The following is a 7,042-nucleotide window of genomic DNA, read 5'->3' on the forward strand; positions in this document are numbered from 1 at the left end:
TTGTGATGCTTAGAAATGACGCTTCTCTGAAGCATGGAAGAAGATGGTCTCGGTGAAGATGGTCCTCTCCCCCCTTATCCCTCTCCGGCCGGTGCGCGTGGCTTCCCCCGACCACCAACTCCAGTCGAACGCTCCCCTTGCCTCCTCTGCCTCTGTCCTTTTTTTTTTTCTTTTTTTTTGAACTAGCCTCTGTCCTTTGTTGCTGCATTCTTTTTCTTCTTTTTGTAGGTCGTGCGCGCGCAGGACAGCTTGGAGGAAGAAGACAAGCCAGGGGGAGCAGGCCGGGCCGAAGAGAGAGGGAGGCTGGGCCGGGCTGCGCGAGAAGGAGAGGAAGAGAGGAGGGGCGGATTGGGCCAAGGTCAGATTCGGCCCGACCCAGCCCCTCTCGCGTTTTTTTTTTAATATGTATTTGAAAAAATAAATGAGGTGTCAACAGGATGTTTATAACTTAATTGGAAAAAGTACCAAAAAAATCATAAATTTAATGTATTGGTGTCAATTTAGTCTTAAACATTTTAATTGAATTAATTTAGTCATAAACTATTTTATATATGTACTAATTTAATTCATCTAGTTAATTTAGGTAGAAAGTCACTACTGTAAATACTGACTGTCTTATGTGACACACCAGTTGCTGATGTAGACATTTTCAATAATGCTTTAATAATTTTTTGAATTTTTATCATTTTTTTTTTTTTATTTTTATTTTTATTTTCTATTTTTTCTTTGTTTTGATTGGTGAGGGTCACCAACAATCCTCACTAACCATTGGGTGATGGCTAGCAAGCTCTTGCTAGCCATCAGTAAGGGTCACGGCCCGTGTCAAATCTAGACAGGGGCCACCTCACTAACCAATATGAAGGGAAATAAAAAGAAGAAAGAAAAAAATAAAAAATAATATAAAATAATAGAACACAAAATAATAAAAATTCAAAAATTATTGACATATCATCAAAAAAAAAATTTTTTTTGTACTTTTTCATCATAATTTAATATTATGTAAAGAAAATGAAGCACTCACGGTTTAGTCATGTCATTCGACCTGGTCCATAGGAGCTTGTGTTGGAAAAGATCAACTTTGAATATTCCACCATGTACTTTTCGTTGTGGCCCTTTTCTACCCCAATCTTGTTTCCAACATGTAGGATGATAGAACCATTCTCTTCTTAGATGGGATATGACATTCTCTGACTCTTCGTACCAAAGTGATTAAAATACTTACGAAACTGGGTTCGACGAAGATTTATCGCAAAATTCCAGGTCAACAGTTGTGACAAAATCAATTATGTCCAAGATAACAGTCTTACCATAAGACTCTTACGTACGCGGGCATGACGGTTCACGTGACAAGAAAAATTATTAACAATTCAAGAGGAGCAAAAAAGTTTATATTCAACAAACAAATCATGCATAAGTAGTCGTTCGCTTACGAGTCTCACTCTAATGCCATAGCTTTTGATAACTGTTCACCACAAATGTCAAAAATTCAACAGGAGATGTCACTCAAGTGATAAATTTAAAAATTATTGCATTCAAGCAAATGCTTTTAATAGTAATGGCATTCATGTAATCAATTAAAAGATATAGTACTCTAATGAGTATCGTACATGAGTTATGGCACTTGTATATTTGCATCCCTATAATTGAATTTCCACATAATTTTATGGGCAAGTATTCAAAATCTTGGTTAGTACAAGATTGAGAATATTTTTTTTTAATAAAAGAAAACGTTTTTCATTTGTTGTTAGATAAGTTGAAAAGAATATTTTTTTCAAGTTAATCGTTGAATAAAGATGTACTAATTAATACTATAAATATCAGAAACCTCTTGTACATGTTTTTTAACAATGGTCATGGATGACATAATTATTTTGTTTTCAAATAAATAAAAAATTTAGAGAGAGAGAATTTAAGAATATGTAACTCCATTGTATATGTGCAATTTATCATAGCTTGACTTTACTTATAATGCACCATGCAATTCACGTGGTCCGAAAAGTTCCAAACTCATCCGCGTAAAGCTAGATGCACGCGTTGCTCCTACGACCAACTTTGGCCTCGATGAGACTGGCCACGCGTTTGTGGAAAATGCTTAGCTAACCGTACCGTTAGCTTGGAAAATGGAAGGTCAATCCTCAGCCACACATCTTGGATGAAAGAGAGGGCTCGACTTCCAAGTGTCTTTGCGTTCTTTGACCGTCACACCGGTGATGATGCTAGGACCACTCTTTGTGGAAGGAACAGTATCCCGCGCCATTTAAGCCGCTATCGTTGACCACTCCCTGTGGATGGAAAAATCTACCAATGAAAGTTGAAGATCTTGTGATGGACTTCTTCCTTTATTTTCTAACCTACTTCGATCTCTATCAACCACTTCAAAAAAAAAAAAAAAATCTCTTTTTTTCCACTTTTTTTCTTTTTTCTTTTTTGGCTCCATGCACTACTGAAATCCAACCATGACCTCCGCAGAGGACGGCTCATACGTCTCATCTTCAACAATGGAGCTGAAACAGCCAGCATCCACCATGTCTGCACGGCCTCCTTCAATCCCTCCTTTTCTTCTTCGTCTACCTTCTGCCCTTCTCTGTCTTCTCATCCTAACGTTCGACCTCTCAAACGCTCAATACTGCTACGACACGGGCAACTTCACAGCCGCCAGCAACTACGCCAAGAACCGGGAGCTTGTCCTCTCTTCTCTCCCCAGCGATGTGGCTTCAAACGGCGGGTTCTACTCTGGGAACGTAGGGAACGGCTCGGACGTTGTTTACGTGCTCAGTTTCTGCAGAGGCGACTCTTCAAACGATAGTTGCTTCAAGTGCTTAAGCTCTGCTGCTGAAGATTTGAGGATCAAGTGTCCAAACCAAAAAGCTGCGGGCACCTGGGGGACTGGAGATGTTCCTTGCATCATCCGTTACGCTGATGTTCCGATGTACGGCGTGAAGCAGACATATCCGACGCTAAGGCTTTATAACACCGGCAACATCTCGATGGATCAGGATCAGTTCGATCTGATATGGAGGAACTTTACAGAGAAGCTGGCAACAAGGGCTTCAAAGGGGACGTCCGAGCTCAAGTTCATAGCAGGAGAACGGTGTTGCCGAACACCAGACCATGTTCGCACTGTTGCAGTGCAGCCCTGATTTGTCTCAGATTGATTGTCGGGTTTGCTTGTGGGAATGCATAAATGATTATCAAGATTGTTGCCATGGAAAACGAGGCGGGGGTATTCAAAAGCCGAGCTGCATTTTCCGATGGGACTTGTACCGTTTTTCCAGTCTGATCCCATCAATCTACCGCCATCTCCACCACCACCAACTGCAGTCACCAAGGCCGACCCTGCTGCTCCTCCACCTGCAAATGCCCAAGTCACCAATGGTTGGTTCAATTTCAAGGTTACTGCTGATTTTTATTCATGAATCACAACTCTCATTCAAGGTCTGCGCCTTCTATGTGGCATAAAGTTTTATCCAATACACATGAAATTGTCTATCCATGTATCAATCAATGGGGATTAGTCGAGTTGAATGTTTGGATGTGCATGCCATAGAAAGAATCATTTTTATTCTGAAATGCTAACAATCATGAGTTTCGATTTCAAATTGGATTAAACGCATTGCTTGATGTTGGCAGGTAATAACTCGAAGTCATTACGCATTGTGGTTGCTGCGATAGGTTCAGCAGCTCTCTTGCTGGTGGCTATTTGTCTCCGTTTGTTGCTTGATTAGAAGGAGAAGAAGTAATCCAATGATGGTCTCATCTGGTTAGTGGATTTATTAATAGTTTTGTATTATTCATTTTAGTTCTGTTTGACTGACTTCTTATCAAGCTTAGCATAAGGATTAAGTAGTGTGGGAAGGAGAACTGCGTGATTTTGATTTATATTTGCCTTCTGAGAGATGGTGCGGAATCTAAAACCAATCCTACGTTTTTGTTAAATAATTACAAAAACCCAAATGGCATGTTAAGAACAATAAAATGTTGACTTTTTTTTTTTTTTTTTTTTTTTCTGATCGGATTCTGGAGATCTCATGTTGATTGCTCTGCATTTTCTTCAGCAAAAGACGAGGTCAAAACTGCTGAAAGCTTACAATTCGAAATAAGCGAGATCAGGGCCGCCACAAATTCCTTTGCAGAAGGCAATAAGCTTGGAGAAGGGGGATTCGGGAAAGTGTATCGGGTATAAGAAGTGGGCTATATCTTTCTCTTGTTCTTAAGAATTTTAATGATAAAGTTTCTAATTTTGTCTCTCTAGCTATAAGAATGACTTTGGTCAGCGCTTACTTGTTATCATTAAAGGTATCCATGGCACTCTTGTGTGGACGACGTAAACAAACATTGAATATCGCTTAAAAGTTCAGGAAGTCATTAACCTAAACTAACAAATAAAGGAAATGACGTGAAGAGTTCATGAGACCTTGTCACCATTAACAATTTTTTTTCAGGGTAGGCTTCCCAACGGGCAAGAAATAGCTGTGAAGAGGCTATCACAAAGCTCAGGGCAAGGCCTCCAAGAATTTAAGAATGAGATTGTGTTGGTCGCAAAGCTTCAACACCGGAATTTAGTGAGACTGCTTGGATTTTGCTTTGAAGAAGGGGAAAAGCTACTGGTATACGAGCTTATGCCCAACAAAAGTCTTGACTACTTCATGTTCGGTTAGTTCCACTTCACTGGCTTTATGCTCAGCTCTTAAGTTAATGTCCGATATAGATGACTGAGAGAATACTTGTTACTATATCTTATATGACATTTCGAATCTAACTCCTAGACTTCCGAGATTATACTTACTCTCGTTCACATCCTTAAATCACTACTTAGACCTTGAGAAAAGCAAACAACTGGACTGGCCAAGACGTTACAACATAATATCGGCATCGCTCGAGGATGCTCTATCTTCATGAAGATTCTCGGCTTCGAATCATTCACCGTGACTTAAAAGCTAGCAACATCTTGCTGGACAATAACATGAACCCAAAGATTTCGGATTTTGGCATGGCAAGGATTTTCGGAGTTGATCAAACTAATGCAAACACTAGAAGAATCGTAGGAACCTAGTAAGTTTTGCATTTTTCCAAGTTTACTACTAGGTTCTTCTGGTTAAGAATTGATAAGGGTATAAGTATAGATGACTGTTATCCATACATTTATGGTTTTGGTGGTGGTTTTCAGCGGTTACATGTCCCCGGAATATGCGATGCATGGGCAATTCTCTCAAAAGTCCGATGTTTACAGCTTCGGCGTCCTCCTCCTTGAGATCATTTGCGGCAAGAGGAATGACTACTACTACCAATCTGATGGAGGTGAAGCTCTCGCAAGCTATGTAAGTTTTTTTTTTTTTTTTTAAAATGATTTAATTGTTTTGTGCTCACAAGCAACGATATTGTTCTGTGGTTCACTTGTTGTGTCCAATTGAACTGCTCTAGGCTTGGAAACATTGGAGAGACAATGTGCCTTGGGAAATCTTGGACCCGGTATTGGGAGAATCTTATTCCAGAAGCCAAGTGCTAAGATGCATACACATTGGCTTTCTATGTGTTCAGGAAGATCCGGCTGATAGACCGACCATGGCAAGCATAGTTCTTGCGCTGAGCAGCCAAACTCTTAGTCCGCAAAGTGCCACGGAACCTGCCTTTTTCCTCCGAAGCTGGACGGAACCACCAAAGAACATCATAGCAAATGACCAAGGACATGATCAAAATACCAGCGGCTCCACACCTTTGTCGGTCAATGGAGTGTCAATCACTGAACTCTCCCCTCGATGAAGCACATGAACATCTATTCATGACATGATTTCATCTGCTTCTCAAGCTAATTATGTGGACGTTGCGTCCAGAAGTACTATTTAGTTTTACATGAACTATTTGATGAGTGCGGTTGTAGTCACTAATAAACTGGTAGTAAAGCGGTTGTTTCCTTTTCTCTTTGTATCATGAACAACTTTTGTCTCTTAGAAAAAAAATTTAGTCATGATAAGATATTTAATGCTCTCTTTCTCCAACTCTTTTGCCCTTTTCTTATTCTCGAGTTCGCACCAGATTCATTTCTGGTACAAACTTGGACGTTCAGATTTGTTGCTTGTATTTCGCTGATAGTTAGTGTATCGACTGGAGACATTTGTGCATGAAACCATTTGAGCTTCATACATTTCTTCTAGCTACCCCTTGCCCAATGTTGCCCCCGCCACGCTGAAGCACCATCTTTGGCATTGGCATAACCCGGTCAATGGAGTGTCGATCAATGAAGTCTCCCCCGCCACGCTGAAGTCCCCAATGTTGCGCCCGCCATTCTTTTTGGAGATAGGAAGGTTAGAATTGGAGTGGGCGTGGTTGGTGGGAGAGAGAGATCGACATGGTGATGACGGCGATTGAGATGGTGACGACCAATGGGAGTATTGGGCTGTGTGGATTTCACGTACCGGTGTTTGTTTTGGGTCACTGTTAGTGTAAGTGTTTTTTCTTTGTGAGATATATGATGTGTACATTTAGCTGACCAGTAACTTCATATACGGCTAAATCTTCCTTTTGCTAATTTACAACCTAATTGGCATCATATCAACCTCAAGTGTAACTGAAAAATTAGAAAGACAGTGTTACATTTTTCGATCATATAAAATGGATAGAATTGATTGAAGCACCCGATTATACTTATTGGATAGATTTGTGATCAAGATTAATTGTGTAATTTCATTTTATAGCTTAGCAAATTGAAGATCGTAAACTTTAAGGGTATAAATAATATTCAAACCAAATTGAATTGAAAATTTTGGATGTCTCCAATTCTATTTTCATTCCAATTTGGGTAGTCAGCAAAAAAATATGTACCTTGACAATTCGGTTTGATTTAATTCAGATACAACACCCGCGTTGACCCGAACCGCATTAAAGAAATCCTAAACAATTAAACAACTCAAGATGAAGAATGCATTAATCCAAAATGAAAGCTCAGATTATGAAAAGCAGAGTGCAAATGGCATCTTTGATCTCACCAAAGTCTCCAACCTAAATTGTATCAATCTCTCTATCTTCTATCGCGACCAACCTTTCC

At 39.8% G+C, this 7,042-nt stretch overlaps 1 pseudogene; it reads left to right on the forward strand.

Annotated features, from left to right (window-relative positions):
• The first annotated feature begins 2,443 nt into the window (after positions 1–2,443).
• On the forward strand, positions 2,444–5,996 carry LOC104447062 (annotated as a pseudogene).
• The last annotated feature ends 1,046 nt before the right edge of the window (positions 5,997–7,042 follow it).

The sequence above is a fragment of the Eucalyptus grandis genome, chromosome 5 (assembly GCF_016545825.1).
Source record: "Eucalyptus grandis isolate ANBG69807.140 chromosome 5, ASM1654582v1, whole genome shotgun sequence".
In the NCBI taxonomy this organism is placed as follows: Eukaryota; Viridiplantae; Streptophyta; class Magnoliopsida; order Myrtales; family Myrtaceae; genus Eucalyptus; species Eucalyptus grandis.